This window comes from Simochromis diagramma, unplaced genomic scaffold, assembly GCF_900408965.1.
Source record: "Simochromis diagramma unplaced genomic scaffold, fSimDia1.1 OVJJ01000293.1, whole genome shotgun sequence".
Classification (NCBI taxonomy): domain Eukaryota; kingdom Metazoa; phylum Chordata; class Actinopteri; order Cichliformes; family Cichlidae; genus Simochromis; species Simochromis diagramma.
The window spans coordinates 480,872-492,939 of NW_024386801.1; the positions used below are offsets into that span (position 1 = coordinate 480,872).

The 12,068-nt window shown below is 42.3% G+C and overlaps 1 long non-coding RNA gene across 1 annotated transcript in view; it reads right to left on the reverse strand.

Annotated features, from left to right (window-relative positions):
- LOC120729423 overlaps window positions 1-12,068 on the reverse strand; it is a 107,976-nt gene that overhangs the window by 43,814 nt on the left and 52,094 nt on the right. Inside the window, exon 2 of the long non-coding RNA XR_005694932.1 lies at window positions 857-1,059. This is a non-coding gene — a long non-coding RNA (uncharacterized LOC120729423). The remainder of the gene's footprint in view (window positions 1-856; window positions 1,060-12,068) is intronic.

Below are 12,068 nucleotides of genomic sequence, written 5' to 3' on the forward strand. Positions count from 1 at the left end.
ATGGAAAAAACACAAACTTTGTCCAAAAACCTCTCATGTTTAGCTGTTTTCCACTTTTTCTTTGGTCATTTTAGCCTTTTTGGCCAGGGTGAAGGGAGCATCTGCCATCAAACAAGAAGACAGCCGCATGTAACTATGATGATGTTTGCTAGTTCACCTTACATGCATTAATGTAATAACGTGGTTAGCCTACTCAACGTAAATTACACACGAACAACATTAAGCTACTCATGCAGAGAAGAACGGCTGCTGCTGCATCATCATCATTTCTGCTACACTGGCAGGGCTAGGGGCCAGGACTCTCCTCTTTGGGTTCTTGGGGGATGTTGCTAACTCTGGGTCCGATAACAGGCACCACACCCGCAGTAGATGTGCTCGGTGTGAGGTCTAGCAGCAAGCTATCAAATACGGCGCATTTCTCGGCTTTAAAAAAAACGCTATGCGTCGCCAGGTGTTTCATCGGATTCGAGGAGTTACCTCCTTTGACAGTATCACAGTATCAGCTTAAAGCACTTGTTGCAGGCTGCTGAGTTTGCATCTTTTGCTGTGAAGTACAGCCAGACTTTTGACCGCTTCGCCTTGGGCATTTTTAATCTGTAGCTCTGCTCTAAAAGAACGTACGTACCTGGGCCCGCCTACTATCCTCGGAAACGTAAAATGATTGGCTAGAATCTAAAGTGTATCACAGCTCAGGAAAAAAAAGCACCGAAATGTGCGCTGCTTTTCGGTCTGGTTACTACCGTTTATGACAGAACCGTGCATCATGCACGATACTGGTACCCATCCCTAAATCTGACACCAGAATCTCTTTCACACCTATTTTGACTTAAATACTTAAAGAAAGAAAAAGACTTACATTAAAACTTGGACAGCTTCGAGTGGGGTGGAGATCTCCATGTGCAATTTCAGCCGAGTGTCTGTCACTCAGGGATCCCATAAAGAGCCTGATCCAGGCTTTGGTCTTAATTCTTGCCTCGCTGGCCTTTCTGGTGCTGCTTCTCTCTGGTTTGCGTGACATTATTCTTCTTACCTTCATAGATTTTTGAATTGTGTTTGTGTCTGTGGTAAAAGAAAAAAATGCAGAGGTCAAAAGTAGAATTTTGGTTTTAAAAACACATATTTTTATTCCTCATACACTGAAATATTATTATTCTTATTTTACATCTGGTCATTCTTGTGTGAGCCTTTTTCTCTTGGTCCTGTTGGGGACTTCTGATGCCCACGGTGATCTGATGCCCCCCCCCCGACATTATTGGCAATGGCACAATCAAGCTGCCAATTATTATCTACCTCACTGCCCTTGCTAGCAAGCTGACAGAATGGGCAGCATTTGTCTGGCTGGACCTTCCAGTGCCTGCCTGGCTGGCTAGGCTGGATCAGCGAGTGCATCCTGATCCCTGCTTACCAAATATTAGAAAACAATTCTTCCATAATAAAAGTGTCATTTGTAAGGTTAGAAAGTCAGGTAACACTAAACTTAAAATAACATGATTTCATTAAAGAACTAAGCCAGTCAATGAGCAGTTCTCTTATCACAGTCACAGACGGAGATCTACACAGTGTGGCAGATGTGTGTTTGCAGGAAACCCCAGTCTAACTGACAACGTCTGTGGTGTGTCTCATCCTGAGATCTTCTCAAATGTGGTCGTCTCCAACTCTTACTCCACCTCGCCTCTAATTACTGACGGCTGTTTACCCACCAGAATTCCTCTTATTTAACACAGTTTATACTGATTAACATTCAGGAATCAAGTTGCTACTTCCTTTAATGCGCTACAGATGCTTTCAACAGTATCTGACAGTGACGTCGTACATCTTTAAGACTCGACGAAAAGTGGCAGCTGAGTCACCGACCTGTGTCCAAGAGCCAAAAAGACTTCACTGACCACATGCAACCAAAAATGAGACGGCAGCTTAGCGGTAATGCGGTATGGAGGATAGCGGTATGGGAAATATCACAGAGAGAACAATAAAATGTAGAATAATAACAGATAAGGTCTGTGACACAGATGCTAAGACTATTTTAGACAGACACCCTTCTCGTCAGTCTGAAATTGCAGAGCTGAGGAACGTTCTCTTGATGTAAACATCACTGGAACCAGAGGATCAAAGACTCATGACGACTCACGGACATATGTTATAGCCTACAGATGGCACAAACCAATGTTTTGGTGTGGTCGTGACTCTATACAATAATTCATATTTTTAGTGGTTTTCTAACGTCTAATTATGCAAGTTGTTTTCCGTTGTCTGCCATATGACCTCGCGTCGTTAGCTTCGTCCACCAGTACTTAACCGTTCTGGGCAAACTGTTAAAAACTAAAGAATGGACCTTAAAAGACTCGTCCACTAAAATTCCTTAAACAATTTAAGTTAAAAAATAACATGCTAGCTGCACAGCAAACCACCAAATGAATCCAACTGTTCTATGAAGCATGTTTCGAGCTGCTTCTGGTGGCCTAGCCCTGACCCTTGACCCCTGCTCATCTCAGTGAGATATATATGCGGCACTTTCCCTGTTGCCGAGTAATGTTGAACCAAGTCAGCGGACTTTGCTGAACTGCACCTGTGCAGATTCAGATGGAGCTGCAGTGTAATGATGCACTCGGGGAAAGTACGACACTGAATGGCCCGCAGAGTTTATTAGCTCCACTCCTGAAGCAACGCCCAGCTCCGTCTACATGCGGCTCCAACCTTGTGTTTGCTTTCATTTATTTTTTCTGGGGTTTTGGCAGCATGTTCATATTTCTAACTTGCATAATTTTGACAGGATATATTTTTATGAAGAGCAAAATATTTAAAGTTAAAGTTTATTTAATCTGGAATAACATTCCGGTCTGTTTTTATTCATATTTATGTTTAAAAAACATGTTTTAGTGTGTTCAATAAATGTTTATCTTGTTTGGCCCGCGACCTAAAGTGTGCCTTGAGTTTTGGCCCCCAGTGCGATTGAGTTTGACACCCCTGGTCTATTTGGCCGTCTCCTTCAAAGTCACACTACAGGCAGGTGAACCACTCCGCTCTGCCTCTAGAAAGTTATTCAATAAAAATGAACCTCATCCAGAGACTTCAGCAGGCCCTGCTTTAGCACAGCTACATTTCATTACCCTAACACTTCTTTGGTACACTTGATTCATTGATCAGCCAATGAGGTGTCCACCACCATCATATGACACATTCGCACTCTCAGTCGCTCTGGTGATTAGTGTGACAGTATGTCAGTAATAATAAAGTCATTTTTTTGAGATTTATGACATTGTCAACACAATATAAACCAGAAAACATGCTGAAAATATGACTACAAAAACATTCTACAGTTCATGAAGATGCAACAACCTTTGATAAACGTCTCCATGTAGAACTTTTAACAGCGGAAACATCAAAGCTTGGATCGGTGCCATGTTCTCCAAGTCCGAGTGACCACTTGTCTCAGCTTGGATGTGATCCTAGAAGTTTTTGACATCGATGTCAAAGAGACAGACAGTCTCATTCAGACAAACTGGTTCCTTCCTGGCTCAGCTCTCTTGTTCTCACAAAATCCAACACATTCATAACCAAACAGTGGTCAACAACACAAGAGGATCAAAGACGTAGAAAGTCTGCGATTCAGAAGGAGTGCCAAAGGGTTTTCCATGATACTCAACACTAAATGACAACAAGTCAGTAATGCTGGGAAATATCATTCACGACTTTAAGCTCTTCCATGATGCAACTCGATATCCTGTACAGATAAAATGCTGCTTTTGCAACAGCAGTGCTAAAGAAAGATCGCACTAAGTCAGCTTACATGCACAACAAAATGTTATTCGTTTATTAGTATTTAATCGTGTTTAACACACTCAGAGCTAAAAATTAAAAACTGCAAAAACTTTGATCACAAAGTCACAGAATCGAACATTTGACAAACTCATTTTAGAACCACCCAATATTTGTTTGCTAAACAATTTATAGAATATTGTTCACAATCATCTTTATAACAATAATTTCTGCACGACGCACAGACAAGGCTGGACTGGTAATCTGGTATACCGGGTATTTAGCCAGTGGGCCGACGCACTTTTGGGCCAACGGACCGGCCCGAAGGGTCGCTGCTCACCGGCGATTAAAGCAGGACAGCAGCCCATTCGTTCCTTTTCATTCATCACTGGATTGCCCAATCACATCGCTTCATTTCTCTTCAGGTGTCAGTCTGTCATCAGCTAGCCCACAAAGTGCTGCAGCACGGTTACTAACTGATGCACGCAAGTCAGACCACATATCTCCCGTACCAGCATCCTTACACTGGCTGTCAGTTAGTTTTCAATTTGATTTAAGATTTTATTTCTCGTTTTTAGGGCGTCGCACGGGTTAGCACCCTCATACCTTTCTGATCTTTTGAATTGGTACACTCCTGCAAGATCGCTGAGGTCTGCGGATCAAAGCTGTCCCGAGGTCCAGATTAAAGCCCAGAGGAGACCGGGCCTTTGCTGTGACTGCGCCTAAACTGTGGAACAAACTGCCCCGTCACATCAGGGCCTCCCCAACATTAGACCCATCTGAAATACCACTTTTATTCCTTGGCTTTTAAATCAGAATGAGTTTGTACTACTTTTGTCTTATTTCTTACTCAAACCTTCTTATTTTATGCTTTTTTAAAATTTGATCATGTGCTTCTATGTTTTTATCTCTTTTGATAATCTTAAAATTACAGCACTTTGGTCACCAGTTGCTGTTTTAAATGTGCTATATAAATAAATTTGACTTTGACTTTAATTGGCCGGGCCCTCTCCTACCTTCGCTGAGTGCTCGCACCGCTTGTAGAAAACGTTAAGTGTGGCAGAAGTGGTGAAAAGGTGGAGCTGAAAAGCGGAGAGAAAAACAATAAAAAGAAACTAAAAATAGATGCAGCAAAATGTGTCAAATTAACCGACACGTTAGCTGCTGGACTGCCGCACCGTTAACAGTAGTACCAACAACAGCCAGCAAACAGGCTTCGCAGGCACAGGAGGTGCTGCTGCTGCTACACCAGCCGTGGAGAGGTGAGGAAAGTCATGATATGACAGTAAGAAAACAGATGGTGGGACATAATTATCAAAAGAGGGATTCAGGTAAAATTTGACCATGAGCCACCGCTAATGCTATCAGCTAAAGTGTAGCTATGAACTATTGTCACAGCTGTGCAAAAAGAAATAACCCAACAGTAACTGTACCAACCTGATTAAGCCCTGTTTCAATATCTATAATCAAACAAAATGAAATATGTACCTTTATTTACTTTTGTTATCTGCCTGGTCCAAAAATGCTGGGGCCGATTTTCTGTCCCAGTCTAGCGCTGAGCACAGACGTAACTCATAACATTAACAACTCGACCCCATTAAGTGTCCCATTACGCTGGTCTAATGAGTGCCTTGGAACAGGCTCAGCCAAATGGAATGAAGTCATTAATGTTATTAATTACACTTGTGCTTTTTATTTTCCTGTAGACCTCTAACGTCAGCCTCTGATCCCGTCGGTATTTTAAAGCATCCCATAACAAATCCGAGGTTTGTTTCAAGATGACAAAGGTTCAGATTTGTTCAGTATCCAAAGAAATCCCTACATACACACATACATATATATATATACACATATACACACATACATACATATATATATATATATATATATATATATATATATATATATATATATATATATATATATATATATATATATATATATATATATATATATATATATATATGTATGTATATGTGTATATATATATATATATATATATATATATATATATATATATATATATATATATATATATATATATATACACATATACATACATATATATATATATATATATATATATATATATATATATATATATATATATATATATATATATATATATATATATATATATATATCTATGTATATGTGTGTGTGTGCGCTTTTAATTTTTATTGTGTGTAATACTATACACATATTGATAATAACTATTCTGGTTCTGCAAATACTAAAGTGGCTCCCTCCTAAAATCTAATTGTTACTATGTTGATTTCTTTCTTTCCTGCTCACTCACATGTACATATGTTTTCGTACTCTTGTCTGTCTTTGTCTCAGTTTTTCCTGGACACACACGCTCTATTCTCTGTCACTCCAAGTCTTCTTTCTGCCGCTCACTGGCTCCTGGGAACATGTTGAATATTCATAACTGTCCTCTGATGAGCATGCTAAATGGGTGTCAGAATGATTTGGCCACAGGACAGAAGTGGATTGTCTTTGATAAGCCCCGACTTGAGCCAGAACAAGGCGGCGAGGAGTAAAAGAGCGACCGGGAGAAAAGAGACATTGACCCCAGAAGTTTTTTTTGGGTTTTTTTGGTTCTTTGTTGAACTGATCAGAACTTGGGTGTAGAAATGTTGAAGTAAGGGCTGGGCGGCAACGGAGGGGTCAGTAGGAGGGCGGACCCCTGCTGTGGCCCTGGGGGTGAAAGTCATTGTCACCAGGCTTTAATGGGTCCCAAAATTCCTCAACTGACCAAAACCTGTGAACGACTGAGAAACGAAAGACATTTGTGATTCAAATAAGTCCTGTGGGAGCTTCGCTGTGAGGTCTGGAGTTGGAAAAGGATCTCAGAGGAAACAAACGCGCTCCCATTCCAGCACGGATAAGCTAACCTGGTATTCTTTTTTGCTACAATTTCACATTTTAATATTTTTACATCACAAAACTGTGGGATTTAGCTCGGTTTACTCTGACTGATGAACAAGAGCAGCGTGCACTTGGGAAATAAACCATTCCACTCGTTTGGCCACATTGCGGGCGTTAACATTCAGAGCACAAGGTTAAAGAAATGCACAGAAACACTGGATTTAACATTATGAGAATACAGTTTATTCGTTTTTTGACTAATTAACATTAGCCCCTCTCTTTGTAGTAACAAAGTAAAAGTCTCCCTTTCCTTGTATATGTAATAAGTACACAGCAAACAGAGATTTCTTGATTCATCCGGACCACGGCACTGGACCACGCTCGGCACAAACACGTATGACTTCACACATATAGGAATTCTGCATTCCATGTAAAGCAGTCTAATCTGAATTTATGGGCTGAGTTGCTATGACGCTCATTTAGTGGGAGCACGGAGGGCTGGGATTACAGGCATAGTTTCCCCTGTCAACCAAACATTTGGCTTCGCACTAAACCTTGATGGCAGAGAAAGACCACCAACCACTTGCAAACTAAAGCCCGTCATAATCTGCTGCAGGTAACCAAAATATATAAAACATCCATTCACGCTTACGCGCAGCACAAAATCACAAACTTCCCTGTTAATCTTCAGTAAATCTGCCCCTGATTTAGCTTTATCTGTCTTTTGTTAGCAGGGCTGGGGTTGTAGAATGACAGGGGGTCACAAGGGTAAGACTTCTTTTCCAACATCTGCTTAAAGAGAGGCGAGCAAGGGTGGGGAGCAATGCAGGACAAGGGGCCTCCCCCTCCTCAGCTCTTGAGCACACCACCCCAACCCCCAACTCTGATATTTTTGGAAGTCTTTTTTCCTTTATTTTGCCTTTTTTCCTCTTTTCCTTTCCTCTAAAACCCAAATAAAGTGTGTGATGGATGAGTGAGCAGGAGCAACACCTCCCCCATCAATCTACAGGCTTTAGGGAGGAGGGGAAGGCTGTCCCTTTGCAGGCCTCCAGAGCACCCAGCAGCATGCCCCCCATGTCTGTCTTGCACACAGACACTGGATACACACATGCAGGAGCTTTATTACATAGTGGCCATACATACATAGCACCTACGAACACTCGCAGATGCAAATGCAGATGCAGATGCAAGTTCAAAGCCTTTGCACTTTGCACACATACAGTGCAGAAATGCAATGACACATAAAAGCAACATTCTGAAACCTCAAGCCTTATCACAAATACCCATCCATTACAAGTTAACAACCCCTTTAAAGCCCCAGCGACAGCAGATAATGCAAAATCTTCCCAACCGATGCACGAAGGAGAACATTTAATGTAAGGAGAGTGAGCAAGAAAAGAGTGTGGTGAAAGGAGACACCAAATGGTCCTAGTTAGTGGCTGCAGAGCGCAGAGATCTCAACAACAAAGTCTCCCTGAGAGCACCACCAGTGCAATGATGAATTCCAAGAGAATGTCGTCACCAGGAGCCGGGGAAAGGCAGGGAAGTGGTTTAAGAAGAAAAAAGAAAACCTTGGTTTCAGCCCAAGGTTTGTATGTCTGTCTGTGGAGTTGCAATATGCATTAAACGTACTGTATACTGTGTAAATATGCATGCGTGTACATCCACAGGCTGGTCGGCAGACTTTCAGACAGGTCGATCGTATGTAACAAGATCACCACTGTGCGTAAGGAACTCAAACACAGGAACCATTATATCATCATCCTGATAACAATACAAAGAATTTTCATTTAAAAACAAACAAAAAGAAGAATGCTGGCACAAAATGTATGTCTCGAATATTTCAATTTTCCAACTCTTTACACTCGTTATTCGGCTGGTAGGATCAGGAGCTCCAGCATTCTGCCCGAAGACGTGACGCTCGCTCAGACTTTCACTGAGTCAGATCAGACAAAATAAAGCTGAGACGACTTCTCAGATGTACCAGTGAACTGTGCCTTTGTCATCTGTCCACAAATCAGATCAACTACGAGCAAAAGTGAAGAAGAAAGATGAGGCTGCCTTCCTACTGCTGTTGAAGAGGTGGTGGAAGTACAGTGATTAGACAGTGCAATGACACCTGAATGCACAACTACGACTTGCTGATGTCTGTGAAGGTTCTCAGTCATCCAGGTCCTCGTAGTTTAAGGAGCTTGGAAAGGAAAGCGTCTGGACTTCTTTAAGTTGCTCGAAGACGTTTCACCTCTGATCCGAGAAGCTTCTTCAGTTCTCGGGTCAAATGGGACATCTGGGACTCTCCACCATTTACATATGTGGATCTGGAGCTTGAGAGCTCTACCCAATCGTAAACAGATGAGTCACGATGGATATAAATGTGCACACAAACACAGAAGCATGCACACACATGTTCACTTTATATGGCGGTATGTGTGTGCAAGGTTTATTTGCAGCCCCCAAACTTATCACGGGCCAAACCAAAGTCAGCAGACTTCAGGCTGCTTGATGTGGGGACGAAAATCCAGTGTTGTTGTCATTTTTGCTCGTGGGTCGGGCGAGGGCTTCCGGTATTTTCATGCCACAATCGAGTGAGCGGTTTCCCAATCTGTGTTGGGATACAAAACGAACCACCACACGATGAGAAGTTTTAGAAGTGCCAAGACTTTGAGTTTTTCTTTCCCATACATGTAAATTTGCTGCATTTAATTATCTGCTGAAGTGACAGCATTGTGTCATTCAGACATAAGTCACTGTTTAGTGTTACGGTTTCATTCCAATGTTCCAACAAAAGTAAGCAGGAGAAGGTACGTGCATGATGTTGCATGGACAGAAAACTGGTTGCACTTGTGGGAATGACCACTGTTGGCACACGCAGCACAAAGCGTGTTGTGCACTGCTGCAGTGCGTGATGCCTGCTCCTGCGTTTCAGGTGAAGGCTTAGAGAGAGAGCTCTCTCTTTCTGCACTAGGAAAAGTCAAAAGCCATCACTTATGAACGCTGCGACATCAAATATTAAAATCTAGATGTTTTGGCTATTTTGGACATTCTTCACCTTTTAGTGAGATGAACAAACTGAACAAGAGGTGCAAATTAGTGATGTGTATGTGAACATGTTCATCGCTGCTTTGAGTAGTACATAAAGTTTGCTAGTTCCCGCCTGGTAACTTTTAGAGAAAATGAACATGCTTTTCATTCATACACAAAGCAAACACATTAGATGCTGTCAGAGGAAGCCAAGAATAGCCACAGTAGAACTAAAAATACGAGTTATCACTGGCACACACTGACTCAGTGAGAGGTAGGAGAGAGATGGAGAGATAGAAGTGGAGAAACAGTGAGAGAGATCGCTTAAGCAACAGCTGTGAACATTTTCCGTTTGAAGTGAAACATTCCTGCGTGCTCGTGGCCCTGCACACTCCAGCGGGCTTCCTCTCAGCTCCATGTGGTATTTGTCCCCAGCTAAGATCCAGGGAGTGGGAGAAAGAGCTGCAAACTTTCCCAAGGATACCATCCAGCCACATGCCACTCTTGTCCTCTGTCTCAGAACAGCCTTCCTCCTCTCCAGCTCTCCTCCTACACTCCCGACCTCTCTTTACTGCCACCTCACCGTGACCTGCGGCTCATGAGTCGACCATCTTTAGCTGTAACTGCCAAGTTTGAGCCCTTTCTTATCATAAAGTGAAAAAGGTTTCGCCTAAAGCTTAGCGATGTAGAGTCTACTTGGACGTGCCGTGACCGCAGCTGGACGTTCATGAACAGGAGATCTTACTGATTAAACTTTGTCTGCATCTTCTGTTGTGACACAATTTCAAGATCTATAATTCGTGTTAACGTCACTGGTTAAAGGTCATGGTATCATCGAGATGTTACATGTGATTGATTTGGAATTTTTATACCATTAAATCTCTTTTTTTTTTGGCCTCTGAAGTGAAATGCATTTTTATTTTTATTTCTATTATTTTTGTTGTAACTGAAGAAACTGAAGGATTTTGAAGTGAGATTGTCGTTTTGTTTGGAGGAAAGTTTGCACCTCAGGGTCACCGCAGTTGTGACTTGGCGTGCGCTGCCTCAAATGGAGGAAACATTTCTTCCCACAAGAAGAACTGGATGTTTTAACTTCCTCTAGTTTCTACCATTTGGAATTTTCCAGTTATTTTTGTTGTTGTTACTTTCAAAATAGTTCACTATAATTGAACATGTAAATTTGAGTGTTGCAGGGAGATCCTTTTTCATCTGGTCACAGCGTTTCATCAACTTTGATTTCATGTTTCTCACAGTAGTATGACTTTGTAGCATAAACTGAAATAGCATTTAAAGATCTTCCTTCTCTCACACTGTCTGAACACCTTGTTCATCCAGTTAGCTAAAGAAGCTCAGCGGAGGTACATTTTTAGTGCTGTTTGTCTGTTTTGCAGAAGTATGCAAATGTACCATGGCCAAAATTTATGAAGCATGCTGGAGAGGTGGAGTGCAAAACCCATTACATTTTTCTGTGGTTCCCGACTGCAACACGGGGCACTGGCTGAGTTTCTAAATGTTACACAGCCTCGTGCATAATTCCTTCAAGGAACTGTCTGCTGTTGGGTCTCCCTCTGCTGACCCCTCTGCTGACCCCTCTGCTGCATTTTTCAGACCTCTTCACCTCCACGTCTCATGACAACTGTAACTGCTGTATGTGTGTGTCTGTGTGTCGCCCCAGAATTGTGTCTGTGCTTGTGTGTCCTCAGCATCTTGGGTCTCCAGTTGTGAGAGTAACACGACACTTTGGCCCCAGCCCGTTGCCACAGATGGTAAGAGCACAACAGCTAAGCAACAAGAGGGAAGCACGGAGGAAGTGTTGTTATCACCAGCTGGCTCAGCGGCTCAGCCAGAGCAGTCAGTAAGACGAGAGCAGTGACAGGAACGCGTGGGTGAACACTGTATGTAGCCTATATAGAGGCCCCTGAAGTGTAAGAGGACAAGTGTTAGGAGCGTGCACGTGTATACGCACTGTGCTGCTAGACACAGTACATGTATCCACAGCTGCATATATGTGCACATGTTGGTATGAGTATGCACAGCCTTTAATGCTGCTCAGTGCGGTGGCCCATACATGATGTACTTGCAGCCCTATGACCTTCATCTTGTTTGCGCAGCCTTCTGGGACGATGACAAGCTTGTGTGTTTGTTGCTGTGCTGTTTTTATCCCGATTACCCAGCAATTAAAACGGTTACAGCGATTTATTAACCACCGATAAGCTGCCTGCATGGAAGTATCAATTAAAAAAAAGTTTTACTTTGTGGCTTTTTAAGCCGACTGGGTCATCTGTCTTCATTTCATACACTACAGTCATCATTTCTGATTTTGTTGTGTTATTTGGATGCTTTACATTGACGCCTGCTTGAGTCGACGCCTTTCATTGTCTCTGAGGGATTTAGACCTAAAGAAGTAAGGGCTTCTGACA